General features: G+C 38.6%; 1 long non-coding RNA gene across 1 annotated transcript; it reads right to left on the bottom strand.

The window, feature by feature from the left end:
* Positions 1–2,703: 2,703 nt before the first annotated feature.
* Positions 2,704–6,839, bottom strand: LOC113031362 (uncharacterized). Its single transcript, XR_003273722.1, has 6 exons — positions 6,333–6,839; positions 4,707–4,838; positions 4,490–4,589; positions 4,130–4,371; positions 3,806–3,963; positions 2,704–3,220 (listed from the first exon to the last, which is right to left on the bottom strand). It is a non-coding gene; the product is annotated as an uncharacterized LOC113031362 (long non-coding RNA).
* Positions 6,840–18,586: the final 11,747 nt, after the last annotated feature.

The raw sequence follows: 18,586 nt of genomic DNA, 5'->3' as shown, positions 1-18,586 counted from the left end.
ACTGTGTTTCATTCAGTCTGTGTCGTGTCGTCTGTGTTCCCACCCTCTGTGTTTCCATGCCCAGTCTTTTGTATCCCCAGCCATAGCCTTACCATAGTTTGTTCCCAGTTTAGGTTTCTGTTTAGTTACTGCTCTTGTGCTGCCCTCATTCTTGTTTGTTTCTTTCGTGATCATCAGCCACAATAAAAGGCTCGCTTTTGTTTAAGTTCACTCCCGTATCCTCACTTGTGTTTGCACCTGGGTCCACCACACACATCTCCGCACAGTCTGTCTCCACAAACCGTGACAGTTTCAAATCTATGAGTTTCTGGCTGGAATTTGAACGTAACTTAAGGTGACTTGCAACAGAAGCCCACAGGTTTACAGTATTGCATGTAATTGCCAGCTTGGTCCCATTCAATCACAAATTGATAGCAGACGATAACAGACTGATAGCAGTCTGACTCCATCTTATAATTCCATTTTACTATCATCTTGATAAACCAAAGTCACTTTCAAGATAGCAACTGACTGCAAGTGGTTGCAGACCTGGTCTAAATCTTCAGCGCAAATAGTTCAAAGGCAATGAGGTCACAAGTTGATCGCACATGGTTGCGATAAGTTCATTCATAATCTCTAACCACTAGTGTGGTACTAGTGTGACTGTAGAATAAGTATTCACTGCCTTTGTGGCAGTCCTTGAAAAAATCTGCCAAAAATCATTTGATGTTTAGATTTTGTTTAGAGTTAGGAAAACTATGTGATTGTTTTGTGAAAAAAAGGGTTTATATATATAACTTGAAACATGTTGCATTTGCTACAAACACTGGCAAATGGTTACCCTTCACCGTGTTCACGAAATAGAACACATGCTCTTTGACCCTGGCTGCAGCTGCCTCTTTGCTAGAATGTACTCTTCATCATCATTGGTCAACTTGTCAAAGAGAAGAGCTTGATCACCCTGTGTCTGACCGATCATTTCTTCAACAACCGTGGGAATTTCCTTTCGATCAAATGTTTACTGAAGTCCCCCTCAAAAAACCAAAGGTGGCACATCAAGAGCATAGCAAGCAGTATGCTCGTCTTTTGTCTTTTTCTTTTTTTTACATATTCAAGGACTGTCAGAACTTTAAAGTGGAATTTTGTTTTGAGGCCACTGATATCCTGATATTTGGTGTGTGCCACATTTTGAATGCACACTGTGCCCTCCTTGCCCAGTATGGCTCCATGCAACTTTGTTCTTTACCAAAATAAAAGATTTAAATTTTAATTTGAATCTGGTAAAGCTTTTGATTTTTTTATACAAGCATACTTGTGAAACTGAGTAAACTGGAACAACCTGACTGACACACTAATGTTGACTGGCAGACTAGTGCACACACAACACGAGGGAATATGACAACAGCGTGACAAAGAATAGTGGGAGAAACAGACAATGTATACGATGGAGGGAATCAGGGCAGAAAGGACACACCTGGGGAGCACAGCTGAACATAATCTAACCGATGAGACGTGGGAAGCAAAACTGAAGATATTGCACACAAAATAAAACAGGAAGTGACCTACTCATACTGATACTCATGAAATGGAGACAGAAGACAGAGAGACCAGAAACACACTGGGACACAACCAGGGAGACTGGGATCACAACAGGAACTAACAACCAGGAACAGAACTAGAAACATTGTTAACAAACTCAGAAGTTCGGGGAAATAATAAAATACTTGCAACACTGTAGAACCGAAACATAAAATCACTTCATAAACCTACAACAAATCACAAATTCACAGAATTAAAAACACCGGGTCATCAACTCAGGAACCATGACATATAATGTATTTTTTTTTATTTAGAATGTAATACCATTACAGGTACTCTGTATGACCGTCTTGCCAACTTGCTGTAGCTTTCCATAATACATTTTTGCATAGTTTGAATCAGGAAGGCATTTGTAATAACATCATATTTAATAATATTTCAGTTAATAGTTAGCATGCTTCAATCAAAATCATCTGCTGAGTGTTCCCTGGATCATGACTTCAGCTTGAAATCATGTGGTATGTTACACGGTATGTCAATCTAATCTCTTCATCCCAAATGACCCCTGGTGATACACGGGGTAATGTGAGCATCTTGGCAAGTTCAAATGACTGACTTCATTTAGGGGTTGGCTTTTGACCTGATGTAACTCTAGATTTATATATCCCTCAAAGAAGTATTCAGGAAGCCACAAATCAGTCTTAAGGCAATGGGATGTTGGGACGAGAGAAAGAAGGAGAAAAGTCTGGGATGGGAGGTAGAAAGACGGAGAACTACACTGTAAAAAAAAATCTGTCAAATTTACGGTAAAATACCGGCAGCTGTGGTTGCCAGGAATATACCGTGTAAAAAATGTGGAATCTGTAAAAGACAATACGGTATACTGGTTTTGTAACCCTAATTTTTAAGGTAGACAACGTATTATTTTACCAAAATCATGATAGAAAAAAACAAATATATTTGTCAATTATACAGCAATTTAATGTAAAAAATGCAACTTTCCATAGCTTTTTACGGATATTTGCAGTAAAAAAAAAAAGTTATAATATAATAATATTTACAGTAATTTGTTGTTAATTTAACAGTAATAGGATAGACCCTATTATTGTAAATAACTGTAAAAATAACAGAAATATGTTAAACCTTATTAAAACCTTTGACAGTAAAAAACACAGTGAAATTGTATAACAAATTACAGCATTTTATTTTGACCAGATACATTTTACGGTAAATTCCTGGCAACCACAGCTGCCGGTATTTTACCGCTAAAAATACAGTACAATATGAGGAACATAAATGGTTTACTGTACATTTTACATTTGCAACCGCTAAATATAGAAAAATCTAAAGATGCTCATATACAACCAAGGTAGAGAATATTACTGATAAACAATGAGAAAATTTGACATACCATTTGAAAACAGACTAAACATATCATTTTCTCTATTCCTACAAAACAGCATAGATCTTGAGAATACAGCATGTGTCCATATATATGGCTGGTAATCCATGGAGGAATGAATAAACATGAAACAAAATATTACCTGCCCCTGACCTATCAACAGTAATGAGTCACTGGGTCCTGCCTTGGTGAAGGAAAGGACTCGGTGGAGTTTCTAATGCGCATGGTGTTGAAGATACAAGCTCTGCAGGAGTACTTCAATGTCCATCAGGAGTTCACTTTGGAGTGGCAGGATCCCCTCTGCAGCAAAAAAAATGGACAAAGTTTGATCAGTGCTTGAGCAAAATGCACAGAAATGAACAAAACGTGCTGCCAAAAACAGATCTAATGATAAATGATTTCTTAAGTGTAAAATATACAGTTCTTAAAGGATAGCTATTGTCAAAATGCAACCTGGGCTGTTTTTTTTGTTGTTGTTTTTTTTACTGTAAACGAGACAAACATATCTAAAAGCATAATTACGACAAACGAGCCGTTTTTGAGATTGACCGTGATTTTATTTTGTGGTCAATAGCCAGTGAATGGGAATACTAGGGGGCCGGGGCATAAATTTGAGCACATCAAAATCGATACAGTAAAAAAACAAAAAAAAAACAAAACAAACAAACAAAAAAAAAAAACACAGCCCAGGTTGCGTTTTGGCAATAGTTATACTTTAAATCTTGAAGTTAATGGCTGAATGCATGGTGATGAGACCTATCATTCAATCTACATTTTATAGCGTATGAAACTGCTCACCTGGACATGAACCTGAGCTCGGCTGATTAAGATTAGTGTCTCCTGTCCATCTTTCTTTAGCAAAACTTGAATAATACCACTGCTTACCTCTTATTGAATCTTTGGGTGCAGACTTAATTGAAGAGCCTCGTATAAACAGGCAGGGTGTGATGTTTAGGGAAACTAAAGAATACAGCCGCCATCATTTCTGCCAGAAGACTCATGGGGTGCAACGAAGCTTTCATTGTGGACTGGCTAGATACCTTCTGCATTCAGAAAGAAAACAAGAAGGGCATACATCATAAACAATAATAACTGACAAAAATAATGAGACAAGAAATTAAAGTAACAAAATAAGTGCAAATCAAGTTTCCCTGTGTTACAGTGTAGCTGAATGTTTTTCAACAATTTGATTTACGGTAAAACACATACCAAATATTTCCAGCCAAGGTTTGTTTCAATCTTCAGCATGTTTTTCCTGCCATTGTCTTGAAACTGTTTCATCGGTCCCTCTCATTTGATGCCGTTTACAAAAACAAAACAGCAATATTGTAAAGGGGAAAAGGAAAATTAATTTAATGGGAAAAAAAAAAGATTATGACCTGAAATCTCACCATTTCCTGAGAGTCACAGGTCCTTTGAGTATCCTTATGGTTTCTGCTCAAATTCAGTGTCTGAAAAGGGCAGGAACAAAACAAACCTTTTTAATCATAATAAAGACAAAATAAGATTTAGAGACAGACGACAAAGAAATGTGTAAAATATCTTCTTGAATCTGTTTACTTTACTAACCTTGAAAGAGACTCTTGGGTCTTAGCTGTGCCACCACCCTTAAACCTTAAAACAGATGGAGACGATATGCTGGCCTGGCTTGAAATGTCCATATTTGGTGCTGTAAAACAATATCACAAACAATAGATTAATTGTACTTTTTGGACCTTGGCCAAAGCATAATCGAAAAAACAGAAAGCCCTTCATGGCTATTGTGCAATGAAATCATAATACTTACTGGTTTGTTTCTCAGATGTCTCCACTCCTAATGATTGTAGTGCCTCCAGTACAATTTCAAGGATTGAGGCAGACAGGTCCGGCAGCACCTTAGTAATGGAACTCCTTATGCTGCCCCCCATTTCCAAGATGTCTGATAAAAGAATGTGAATAAAGGTCAATTTACACCAAGTGGTACCTTTGGTCTTAAAATATGAAGCTGATCTTGCTTGATACTACACTTTTATACAGTGTTTCGTAAGTACCAAACTAACAGCACCATTATTGTGACAGCACACTGTGTTTCAGTGGAACCATTTGGTACCCATACTTCATGTAAGATGTTAATGGATAGAAATCAATTAAGTCAATGGGTTTTGACCAAAAAAATCATTTTATTTAAAACAGCTTACTATCACTTATGTCACACAGAACATCAGCAGGAGGCTCAGTAGAGGGCTCTTCTGATTTCTGCCACAGATCAGACTCTAGCAGACATCTCAAAGTCTCTCTTAAAGGCACATAATAGGCAAACCTATCTTTTCTGTTTTCATCTCTCCCTAAAAATATTTTCTTTGGTTCCGCATAGTTGAAGGCTTTTTTAAAGATCTGAGCTCTGGAGTGCACTGTCCTCAATGGCCCGGTATGACATGCAGAAAAAAGATCATAGCTTTTGACAGACTCACAGACTTTGTTGATGTCCTCCTCTGATAATGATGTGTCATCTTTTAACAGTGATGCAAGTTTACCCAAACTGTATGTCTGTCCCAACTCATGCATGTTCTGCATTTCCTCTACAATGTTCTGTATGGTTGAAGCAGGCAGTAGAAACTGACCCTGCAATTTTAAGTAGAATAGTGAAACATTTCTCAGAAAAAGATCACAGAATTCAGGGGGCATTTCCATGTTATCTTCATCTGTAATAGACTGTGCAGCAGGCTCGGAAATCAGGGGTACAAAGTCATCTGATGTGGTTGGAACAGATGATGATTGACATGCAGACTCTCTATATAAATCACCAATGCTGCTGTCTGAAAACTCTGTGTTTACGTGACATGTGAGCAGCAAAAGATGATTTAACTCTAAAGGTATTTGTGCATCCTCTTACTGGACAAGTGACCACGTGTCCTTCCACAATATGGCTCTTCAGATGAGCTATTAACTCTTTAGAGTTCTGACACTGACGTTCACACATCGCCATTGCACATGTAAACGAAGAAACCACCACCACACCAGTGACATGGGTGGGGGCAGAGTGTCTTCGGTAAAAATGAGCCTTAAACGCGCCATACCTGGTGTATGTCTGCTTGCAGCCTGCTTCAATACACCGAAAGAAACAACGTGGCTCATTCCGATGCAGTTTACAATGAAGCACGTAGCCCCTTGATGACTGAACTACCTTACCACAGAAATTACACGTTAACATAACTCCATGTACTTTGGTAATTCCTCCCTAGCGAATTAAGCACGCCATATACAGAAACTAATCCAGAGCAATGCTTCCCTCGCAACAGTAATGCTAACTCAACTCACAAATGCTAACTAAATTCACAACCTCACTCATAAAAAACGAACTGCTAAAATTATCTATAAACGCTGGGCTGGTGGATTTTTATAACAGAGATAACTTGAAGTTGCATGTACTCACCTCACCTCGAACTAATTGTAAGCTGCCAGGATGTCTACAAATTCCGAAGATGCTGTGGTCCAAGCAGCAATAAATGGCGCTAATATACGAGTTCAAAACTGTGTCCGTTAGCGAAGCCAACTTGAGTCTCCTGCATGAAAAAAAGAGCGGTTGGCACACAGCTCAGCAGCGCGCCGCGCTATTGGTCATTTTCAGGTGACGTCATCCCGCAATGTAACGTCGCTCTTTGTTTCTTTAGGAGGTTCGAATTTGATCAGAAGTCACGTCTGCAGACCGCTGCAGCCACGTCTTGCCTTGCTTCCCCCTTTTTTGGTGAAATGGTTCGCTCATACTGCACAATGTTGCTACCAGATTTTTTTTCTATGCAATTCGAACGTAAAACGTCTGTACACAGTTTACCAGCAGTTTAGCTACCAATCAACAGCGATCACACAAATTCAAAATTTAAGGCCGACCCACTTAAGGTGGTCTGATAATATGGCGTGAAACACAACAACATAAAGTTGTTTTAAAATAATGATTAAAAAAGATTATTGAAATAAATTTTATTCACAACCATAAACTTTATTTTTAACATCTTCTTTTGCTGTTGATTTTTTTATCAGAAGGTTAACAATGATATACTGCAGGCCTAACTTTTAATCTGTATATCAGTATCTGAATTTTAAAATAAATAAAAATACTATCAGTTTTATTGTCTTTCACTGCTGATATTTGCTGTTTTTTAATGGTATGTACTGGTTGTATTATTACGGTGGACCCTATTTTTTAACATCTTGTTTCTGTAAAAATGAATGTTTTTGTTTGCTTAAAAATCTACAGCTTTATACTGTGAATTCCAATGTGCACAACCCCAAAAGATGTAGTTTTACTCAAATAATACCGTAAAATCTAAGTTTTTCAGACATTTTCAACATTACAATATGTAATTGTAAAATGTATGCATATTTATTTGTTTTCACAGAAAATATTTATAATTTCAACATTTTATTACAGTAAAAAACAAAGTTTTATCCAGTCTCACAATTAACGGTTATTCAATCTATTTAATACAGTAAAAGGAAGTTTTTGGTTTTATGCTCCATTACCGTTGGAATTTGACGGTGTTTTGCTGTATATTTTACTGACTTTTTTTACAGTGTATATTGGTATTAGAAAAAACACTGAAAAATAAGGGAAACCTACACATGCCCTTAGATCTCATGCTACTCTGCATCTGTTCAATGCGTGACTTGGTGTGTGCGCATTTACAGTATAACAGGTCCAGAAACATGTGGCTGCTATTATCACCACAATCCCTGGTCAGTGTAGGGGACCCACCATCTTTTGTAAGTGTGTGTGTGTGTGTGTGTGTGTGTGTGTGTGTGTGTGTGTGTGTGTGTGTGTGTGTGTGTGTCTGGAAGGCCCAACTGTAGCTGTAAGACAGTTGTGTTTGAACTCTGGATCATATGTCCGTCTATATCACTTTAGGATTGTTTATATGTTGTTTAGCAGAAATTAAAGTTCATAACCTGATAAAATCTTTCATTGATGGTGCATCACATCATTCTTTCACTTGGAAATCAAATCAGTTGTCAGCTGGAGATGTGAAAATTGGCACCCTGATAACCATTTCACTGCAGCATCAACAGGATATAGTGTCTAGAGATGGGCAGATGTATAGAAAGAAAGAAATGGAAACAAAGGGTGATATGCTACATTGTGGTAAGTGAGCAAAATATGTGGCACAAATCTTAGCAGAGAGATAGAAAGATCATTTTAGTTGGATTTTTTACTAAACACAAAATTACAAAGAGAAAAGCTCCAAGTTTGACTGGCTAAAGATCGCGTGTCATCCGAGATCGGTATGACACGCAAAGTAAAACTGCAACTGCAAAGTAGCTCGTAAGAGGACTCAGATTACTCTTGTAATGTAATGGGTGATGTAACATGTTAGTTTTGCAGTTGAAGTAATCAGATATTTAGTTACTTTGTCTCATCAGCAGCCTGTTTAATGTGCTGCGTCTCCCTGTTCCTGAAACCAAACAAATAGAAGTGAAATTCCTGATGCAATCACACCGTTTCTGTCCTCCCCTGACTCCTCCAGCTGGATTTTAGCTTACAGCTTGTCTCTCAGTGGGAAGCTTGTTGCTGGTTGTATGGCAGCACCACATAACCAGCAACAAGCTTGTTCATTTTCCCAAGGTAATAACGTTAACCAACACTGTGACACAAACTCCCGTAACAGTGTAATACTTACCATCACTAATGTGTATCAGTTACACTGAGGGACAAACATAGTTACTAGATATGGGAAATCAGATTTTTAAAAATGCGCTAACATTGTTTCTGTTCATAAGAACAGCTATTCTCTGGTCATTATTCATTCCATCAGTTCCTGTTATACCGAAGATCAGATGTAAAGTAAACCCTGCGATGCAAACTGCTAAGCTATTGCAGAATCCCCTAAAACTATTCAGTATTTTGCAGCATCTGATTTTTATTCACTGTTAACATTCACTACCAAAAGGTTAAAGACAGTGGCTATGTCCCTATGTTCCTAACCAGGTTCTTTGGTTTTACACAAGACCTTCTCCAGAAAATGACAAAATCATTTATTTTATTGTTACATTGTAATTATATTTAAATAATACCAAATTCACTTTACCACATTTAAAATGAATTTGTTTTCTATGCCTGTGAAACTTAACAGTGCTCACCTACCTTGTAAGAGAGGCTGCAGTAGCTGCCTTACATCCACAGCTTGTGTTCAGTGTTTTACGTGTACTGTTGACAGCCAGTTGGTTAAATCAGACATCAAACAGCGAGGCCTGATGTTCGTCTGCCACATCTGTCACGGGGCTGCTCACTGTTTATTGTTTCATCTTTACTTTATTTACTGTTGGCATAATTATTTCCATGTTTGATCTTTGGGGGGATGTTGGGGGAAGCCATATTTCCTTATGTATCCACAAGGTTTCACGCCCACACACACACTCACGGCTCCCCTGTTCACTCACAGGTGACAGAGACTTTAGCCAAAAGATGGATGACTGTCTGCCTGCGACATCTTAAACCTGTTACCTCTGAGTGGATGTTTATTTGATTTCTCCTCCCTGCTGTATCATGTACAGGGGAGACTTCTCTTGAACTGCAGCAACAGGAGTGTAAATATTATGGAGAAAGCCACTGAGACATGAAATGTAGCTTTAATTACAACACTGATATATCAAGGTCAGTCTCTGCGCATGTGGAAGGAACTTGACCTTTCCTTTTTCTGCCCATGATTTCCTGTTTGATTTGGTGTACACACTCATTAAACAAATGTATATACTGGATTATATATGGTACAATATGTTTGTAGAAGGGCAAGATGTATGGTGGAGGCTAAATGGGGTTGCTAGGGGCTGATTCTGAAGCAATTATGCAACTGGACAAAATATCAAAGGTACGCACAACAATGAAATGAAACTCGTGGTTTTTTTTAGCGTGGAGCATGCATCAAGCATACAAATAGTCATAATTTTAACATTGAATGAAATGTATTACCAAAGTGCGCTACATGTTAAAAGTCAGAGGGCCAAATAATTCATGTGTAAGGCGCCTGGTGAATTATTGTTGTTACACTGATGGAAAAGCTTAAAGCTTATGCCAAAATCTTATTCTGCCCTAATGAAGTTGCAGTAAAACAAGTGTGTACAACTTGATGAACACAGGGCCAGACGCATAAAAGTCAGTGTAGGCTAATGAAAAAACTGAACAAAGGCAGGAATGTGGATAACAATTGTTCATCACATTCATAAATTCATAAATTCCACTCCCATCCTTGGATGGATGGATTTAGACACTTGTCCGTTGCATCATTTATATATATATATATATATATATATATATATATATATATATATATATATATATATATATATATATGTTAGGGGTGCAACGATACTCGTATCGATGTTGAACCGTTCGATACAGTGCTTTCGGTTTGGTACGCATATGTATCGAACAATACAACATTTTTAATTTATTTTATCTACTTTCCTTCTGATGATGCTGTCTGTGTTGAGCGCTCTATGGATCTGCGCTCGACAGTGCAGCCTATGCGGAGTAGTCGAACGTAGATTCACTGAGCGCAGGGCAAACTAGCGAGACAGAAGTTAAGCTCTCCTTGCAACAAATTGAACCTCCCCCACCCTCATTCAGATCTGCCGTTTGGAACTCTTTTGGTTTTCATGTGACGTATGACCCTGAAGGTAAGCGCGTCATGGACTAAAGTAAAACTTATGTTGGATGTGCCACGCAATGCTCAATTACATGGGTGGGAACTAGTGTGTTAGCGCAGTTAGCTCGTTAACGTGTTGGCCATCCAGCCCCATGCAGCTCGTTAACGGAGATTTGCCGTGTTGTGGCGTTAACGTCATTTCAATGAGATTAACGCTGACAGCACTAGTGGGAACACAACGAATATGACTGCACATTTACTCCGACAGCATCCTAGTGCAAAGACAAGTGGAAGCAGAAAACAACAAGCAGCATGCTACAAACGTTACCCGAGTCATTTAGACAGCCGTTAGCACATGATCCTCCTTATGGGGACCTGATATGTTTAATATGCTGCTGAGAATATAGCCCAGAAGAAGCGTATAGTATAGCTTTTATTTTGGAAAGAGCCATTTCTCTGTAATAAACTCTCTTTTCCAAAGATGAGTGATTCCTCAATCAGATACAGGGCTCGCAAAATCGCTAGCCCGACGTCCCGGGGCTAGCGATTTTTCCAGTCGGGCTACCAGAATCTATCTCTGCCCTGCCCGTAGGAAGGAAATATATATGTCAATGCTTTGCATTCTTTCGGAAATGTAGCTGGGTAATTATGTCATTGGCATCGGTGAGCCACTGTCAATATGTGACATATTGAAATCACGTTTGAATTTGCGCTTGTTTTTTGCTTTCACTTTGCAATCACGCGAACTGTGTATAGAGAGCGACAGCACTGATTGGTGAGTGACGATAATTTGCGCACAAATTCCTCTGACATCGTCTTATCAGTCGTTAGCTTACTATGCAAACATGACAAGTGAAATCTCCCGCAGCAAGCTTAAACATGTGAGAGGTTGATCGTGCAGAGAATCGCTGAGCGTTATGTGAGTGCGTGTGTAAAAGCAGCAGCATATATATTTTAGTTCTGCTGAGCCAAATAAGACAGGTCAGGGTGAAGAAGTGACAGCCAAAGAAAAGCTTACAACAAAACGGAAAAGTTATGACAAATCAGACTATAAGGCAAAAAGAAAGTGCAGCTTTATGGTTTCATGGACAAAAGAATTTCTGTGGCTGCAATATGACGAGCTATATAACCGGGGCTGCACATAAGTGGTCCGCAGGTGCGCATTCGCTGTCAAAATAAAAAACGCGCACAAGATAAGAAGTTGCAACGCATGTTTGCGTACATAAGATTTTCTGGAGGAGGACAGACATTTGTTTAGAACTCTTAAAGATGTCGAAGAAGCTCCTTTAAGCAATTACTTTGGTGTTCCTCCACCTCCAAAGAAATGTCAGAAGGAGTCCGAACCACAAAAGAAGCGCGTATTCTCGGAAAAGTGGTTGCAGGAGGTGAGCTGGCTTCAAACAAATGATGAACGCACAGAGATGTGGTGCGGAATGTGCCGTGAAAATCCCACTCTAGCGGACAAAAACAGTGCTTTTTATATGGACGCAAACACACGCTGCAACTTCTTATCTGTTGCGCGTCTTTTATTTTGACAGCGAATGCGCACATGCGGACCACTTATGTGCACCCGTGTAAATAACATGATGTTCTGCCAGGTGTGTGGTTGGTTTTCCCTCGATTTCTGAGTCGACAAGCACCTTTGTTACTGGGACCAGTCATTTTAAGAAAGGCCCCCATTAGAACCCATGAGAAATGCAAAAAATGCATTATTGCTCAGTCTGCAATATCTTTCCCAGAACAAACACCAATTGCAAATAACATACTAAAAATAAACCTGAAAAATCTGTTTAGAACAGCTACTATGTTGCAAAGAGTGAACTACCACTGGCAAAATTTAGCAGTCTTTGCAAACTTCAAAAAGCAAATGGCCTAGATCTTGGTTCCACCTGCCTCTTACTCGAGACTTCAGTGGAAATTTCAAATTCAGGATCTGACACAGACTGATTCATGTCCTACACAGTTCTTACAAGTTCATAGAAGTTTCTGTTCAATTAGAACCAAGTATTTAAGTTGATGATTGTAATTTTTATACAATGTTGCAATTTGTTTTTCAACAATTTTTTGATTAATGTTTTGTTTCCATTACAATATTATACTTTAATGTATAATATTGTAAAGGAAACAAAACAGGAAACAAAGCATCAATCAAAAAATTGCTCTCTTTTTTATTCGGGCTACTTAAATTTATTTTGGGCTACAAAAAACTGAAGAGTCTCTGCCCGAAGGGCAACCAGGGATTTTGAAATTTTGCGAGCCCTGAGATATATTTATTTTTTTATTACTTTTTTGTTTCAGCAACATTAAATTTAAAAACTGTACTTTTGAGTTAAAATATATATTTATAATTTTAATAAATGACAAATTAAAAAGGCATGAACATTTTTTTTTTATCGAAAAATATCGAACCGTGACACCAAAGTATCGAACTGAACCGAATCGTGAATTTTGTGTATCGTTGCACCCCTAATATATATATATGTAAAAAAAACTCCCCACTCGCCCCTGTGGGCGGTCTATCCTTCAAGCTTGGGTCCTGCGCAGTATCTTAGCTGTTCCTAGGACTGCGCTCTTCTAGACAGAGATCTCCGATGTTGTTCCCGGGATCTGCTGGAGCCACTCACCTAGTTTGGGAGTCACTGCACCTAGTGCACATATATATGTGTGTGTGTATATATATATATATTTATTTATTTATTTTTTAAGTAGGATATACCTCTATTTATTAGATGTCAGATAAGAAGTGCTTCACCAGAAAAATGGAGACACAGAGATGCGGGTTGGTTGGTCTCAGTTCTGGAATCATGAACAGAACACAAAAAACCCTATAGTTCACATTTAAATGGAAGGCAAGAAAAGACATCAGTTCATAAAAATGAAAAGCAGATCATCGACCACTCATATTCAGTGTTGGGAAGGTTACTTTTAAAATGTATTCCACTACAGATTACAGAATACATGCCCCAAAATGTAGTTTGTAATGTATTCTGTTACTCAAGTTACTCAATGAGAGTAACATATTCTGAATACGTTGGATTATTTAATATATTGTCATGCTTTTTACAACTACATGAATGTACTATTGCTGTGTGATTTATTAATATTACTGAAGGCTACTCGCCACCGAGCTAACATTGTTAGCTGGCATTAGCTAACTGCACATGATTATTTGCAGCTAGCAGGTTGTTAATGCTATCCATCAAGTCAAACAGTCTGCAGTCTATGAACTAACCTCAGGTAACACCAGCTAACAATGTTAGCTCGGTGGCAAATAGCCTTCAGTAATAGTAATAAATCACACAGCAATAGTACATCAAAGATACTGAAGTGGCACATAACCCAAGTAGCTATCACAACTAAAACAAGGTAGTTGCAGCAGGCTAATGTTAGTTTTTTTTTTTTAAAAAGAACTTACTTCCAGATGTTTCTTTAGGTTGGAAGTGGACTCTCTTGATACTGAGAGCAACTTGGTTGCTGGCAAACAGAGTTTGCATTGCACAGTCAGATTTGGCCCATCTCTTTCTTCTTTAAATGTGAAGTGGTGTCGGAATTTCCAAGTAAGAAATGCATTCCTGCCCATGCACTGCTGGCTGTGTTGTGCTGGCTCCAGGTCCATTGTGTAGCTGACGCGACCAACATTAGCAGGACGCTTACCTTAGAGCCTCTTATTTTGTGTTTTGTTTGGATGTCTGGCAATGCATTTAATTACCAAAATTAGAGAGGGGATAGCCTAACATATGAAAAAGGAAATGTAATCCATTTATTTCAACAAAGTAACTGTATTCTAATTATCACCTTTTTAAACGGAATACAGTTACTCATATTTTGTACTATAAATACGTAATGCCAGTACATGTATTCCATTACACCTCAACACTGCTCATATTGGCAACCGCATCTACTAACCAATAACAAAGTAAGGTCTAATAAAACTGAGTACTGGTGATTTATTTGATGTGAAGTGAGAGTGGTAAATTTTATATACTGATATTGGGAGATGTATTTCTAAACAGAAACCAACTGGCTGCTTAGTTTTGTATTACATTCTGTCTCACCTCATTTCCATCTTCATTTGACCATACTGGCCTTGACTTGTTCTAGAAAACATGCATAAGCACGGTCTAAAGTATGTGTGAAGTCCACACACTTTTACCGCATAGTCTTCTATTACAAATACCAGTTTATGTGAGGGGAAAGCCATACGCTTTTTGTCTGTACACTTTGTTTATACAGCCGGCCCCTGGACTGCCACGTTCTAGAAATAAAGACCGCTTTCTCTCACCGTGTCAGTGTGTGAATCCATCAAATAACAGAATTTGTATTATTTCAGTGTTTTACATAAGATGTTCTGCCAACATCAGCACCCAGCATCATCTGCGCTGATTTAAATTTTTCTTAGTCAGAAAATAAAATGTCTATGAATCATCACTTTTAGAAAAGAAAAGGTGTTCATTGCTTTGAAACAAAAAGATGAAATGAAAATGGTTAATTTATTGAAACTTCTTTGGTGGTTCCTCAAAGGTTACACATGCATTGTGAGACCTGATCCAAAAGCTTCAGTTAGCCCCAACTTTATGCTGTTGTGATAAAACCTCTATCTGTATAAAAAAAATGTACAATGTGGGAGTGGCAGGTATCTATCCTCCAGTTTAGATTACTGGCCTAAAGAGTGAGTTTTGATAAACATGTCTTGAGACCACAGAGTAAATTGATAGTGATGGCTTTATTAGATTTTCAAATTAAATAATACAGATATCATATTTATGTCACATAACTTATTGCATGCACAGTAAATCATTGTTAAGCAGCAAAGAGCAACCAGGGGCGCCTATTGGTGTGTTTATATGTGGGGGTCTTTTGGTTTAAATGTGCAGACATACAGAGACTCTCCAGCTTACGTACCAGGCTTTACTCTGGTCCCCAAAGGCAGTACAGTCTCTGCCCCATTTGCTACTCCCAAAAGGAAACAATATAAACTTCGAGGGGGGAAAGTATTTAAGACCTACCTATTGTTGTCATGCCTACTTCATAATTTAATAAAGCAAAAACCAAATGGATGAGCTGCAATAAAGATGGTATTTACTTGCCCCAGCTACATGTTTGTAACCCAATACTCAGTGCTCTTAAATGTAAGACCTGGTCTAGGCCAACCTGTGCTGCATGAGGTCAGGATACGTCTCCATGTGGCTGTGCAAACTGGAAGGCACTTAAACAGACGAGACGTTCTCAAGATGTTTCACAGAAGGGATCGGGTCTGATTGTGTTTTGGAAAGAATTCAAATAGGGCAATGTCAAAAAGTCATAACACATGAGGCATTGTACATTTAAACTTCTGCCCTTCCCAACTGGACTTAATAGGTATTCTTTGGATGCTAAAGAGGGACACGGGCTTCAAAGGCGAACCAGTCAAATGGATTACTGGAGTGTGCGCTGAATTGCCAGTAGATACAGCATGAATGTCTGGCTGTGTTAGCCCTTTGATAGACTGGCTACCTGCCCAGTCAATGCTGGGATAGACTCCAGCTCCCCTGCTAACATCCATTTTTTTTGTCTGCTTTAATGGTATCTAATGTTGGCTCACTTGAAAATTAAAAAATTCAGTGATGATAAGTTTGAGTCTAGGCGTTAATCACCAACCCAAAAACTTTCTAGTGCACTACTCCAGTGACCGAAGAGATTCGGCAGTCTGCCAGAAATGTGGGGGTTGTTTGTGATGCTGTTGCATTTTCATGCTTAAGAAAATGAAAAAGTGCTCCAGAATTAGGTCCATTCTGACTGCCACTGACTTGCACTAAGAGATACAAGCATATTACTTACCAAACTTTGCTGGCTGCAAGTTAACCTTTCCAGTGATTTGACAATTTTTCTTTTCAGTTTTCAGCACTGCATGGCTTTGCTCCAAATTAAATAAAGGACTTAACTCAGGACACTCACTTAGAGCTATGAAAAGGGTTTTGCTGATTACTCCGAGATCTGGTGACTGAGCTGCTGCTATTAGAGCCCGTTAACTATGAAGGAGTCTATTCGTTGACATCATGGAAGCTCAATCATTGGTGTCCTTAGTGTCATCTTCTATCAGAGGTTAGCACTGTCGCCTCAGAGCAAAAACAGTCTAAGTTTGAATCTTCTGGTTTTTCACTGCTTCTCTGTGTGGACTTTGCATGTTCACCTGTGTCTGCATGGGTTTCCTCCCACATTACCCTAACATGCACGCTGGGGTAACTGTAGATTGTAAATTGGCATTAGGTGTGAGGCACATTAGTCTCACAAGCAAAAGATCCCTGGTTTTAATCTGGGAGAAGATACAAACCCGTTTGTTGGTTGCATTAGGAAGGGTACCCAGTGTAAAAAAAACAACAACAACAAAAAACACGCGAAGCTACCAGTCATGGTAACGAATTGTAAATAACAAACAGGCCCAAAGCAGGTTCTTCTTATTATTATTCACCAGCTGGGATCAGATCCTCAGTTACGATGGATAATGATGGATGAGGGAACGTGAATTGATGCTGCGGTTTGGGGAAGGCCTTGAAGCGGACTGGCAGTGGCTGTACTAACGAGAAGTGAATGAAAAAGAAAAAAGGGGGTAGGATGGTGGGGCATGCAAATGAGAACAACAGGTTTTAGTGAAGGGGGCATATATAGAATGAAGACCAGAAATTCAGGTAAGAAAATATTGATGAATTACTGATTTGTGTTTGAAACGTTTGTACGTACAGTTGTGGGAGTACACACTGTTCATGACTAGAGCCTAATGATCCAGAAGTCTTGTGATTTGTTCAAATCTAACTTTGTAAACCTAAGCTGTGCTGCCATGTTCTTTTAGAGACGACACTTTCCCCTGGAAAACTTTAAAAACAAGCCACACCTGTTCAGTCTTTTTGTAATTGTACTGTCATGAACTTCAACGGTTAACGTGCTAAGAGAGGCATGTTACAGTCTGAGACAGTCTAGTACCGTCTAGCTCTTGGGATTTTTGACCTGGGTAGCTGAACTTCATGGGTTATCATCTTATTTTCAAAAAATCTAATTAACAATGCACTTATTTTTAGGAGACCGGGTTGTTTGGATGAACATGTGTGTATCTCAGCAAATGTTCTTTTACATCTGCAGATATCATTTATTTTTATTTCACATATCTTTTTCATACGTCTCCGCTGGTGCCCTCCAGCTTTTACTTTGTGGGTAATAGATCTGGTCCTGTGGACATGAGACTAACGCCTTTGCAAAACTAAGAAGAACTCTGTTATGTTACAGTGCTTTTGGTAAGTGTATTTCCAGGCCGCCTTGACCAAGTTGCTGACATGTAGAAAGAAAAAGGTTCCACACCATACCAGGGTTTCCTCAAAGTTACTGAATATTCAAACAAAATAGGAGATTGCTTACTTATATGGTTGGATTTGGAGACATATTTGACAGACGCACTGTTATGATTATCATGCGGGACATAATTCCAAGTGGATAAATGAGGTAAGGACACATACTGTGTGTATATACTTTATGCACCGCACCAATCCATCAATTAAAATGTACTTTAACCATCAGCAATTGAAATGTGAAGTAATGGAGTATTTAGAAAGAACAACTGATACTGCAGAGCACATGCAGCTGAGAAACTGTCAGCAAGGAGCTAGAGTTTTATGGACGCAAAGATTTTTTATTCCCAGTGGCTGTGTTGTGGTTGGAAAAAAACACAGTGAGATGCTTCTCACACAATGGGTAAGCCAGCAAACATAATGCTGCTTCAATTCAACCATAAAAGAATGTGTATTAGTCATTTGGGTACATTTTAATCTATGGTTTTCACAATCCATGTGAAAATACTGCACCGTATAGTTCCTGTGATTTAAAGTAGTGAAAAAAATATCACTATCTATAATTTTACACCATCGCTGACGATTTATCAAATTAAACACAGGGCGTGTAAATTTCAGCTCAAAGGAAATGCTGTAAATTTTGAGCTGAACCAAGCTTGGCTTTCGGTGGCTGTACTGTGTAATCAGTCATCATTCAACCAAAACAGAATGGTAAAACAACATTAACCTCACAA

Source organism: Astatotilapia calliptera, chromosome 11 (assembly GCF_900246225.1).
Source record: "Astatotilapia calliptera chromosome 11, fAstCal1.2, whole genome shotgun sequence".
In the NCBI taxonomy this organism is placed as follows: Eukaryota; Metazoa; Chordata; class Actinopteri; order Cichliformes; family Cichlidae; genus Astatotilapia; species Astatotilapia calliptera.
Note: the sequence above shows the minus strand (reverse complement) of the source record. Positions and strands in the feature narration are given on the sequence as shown.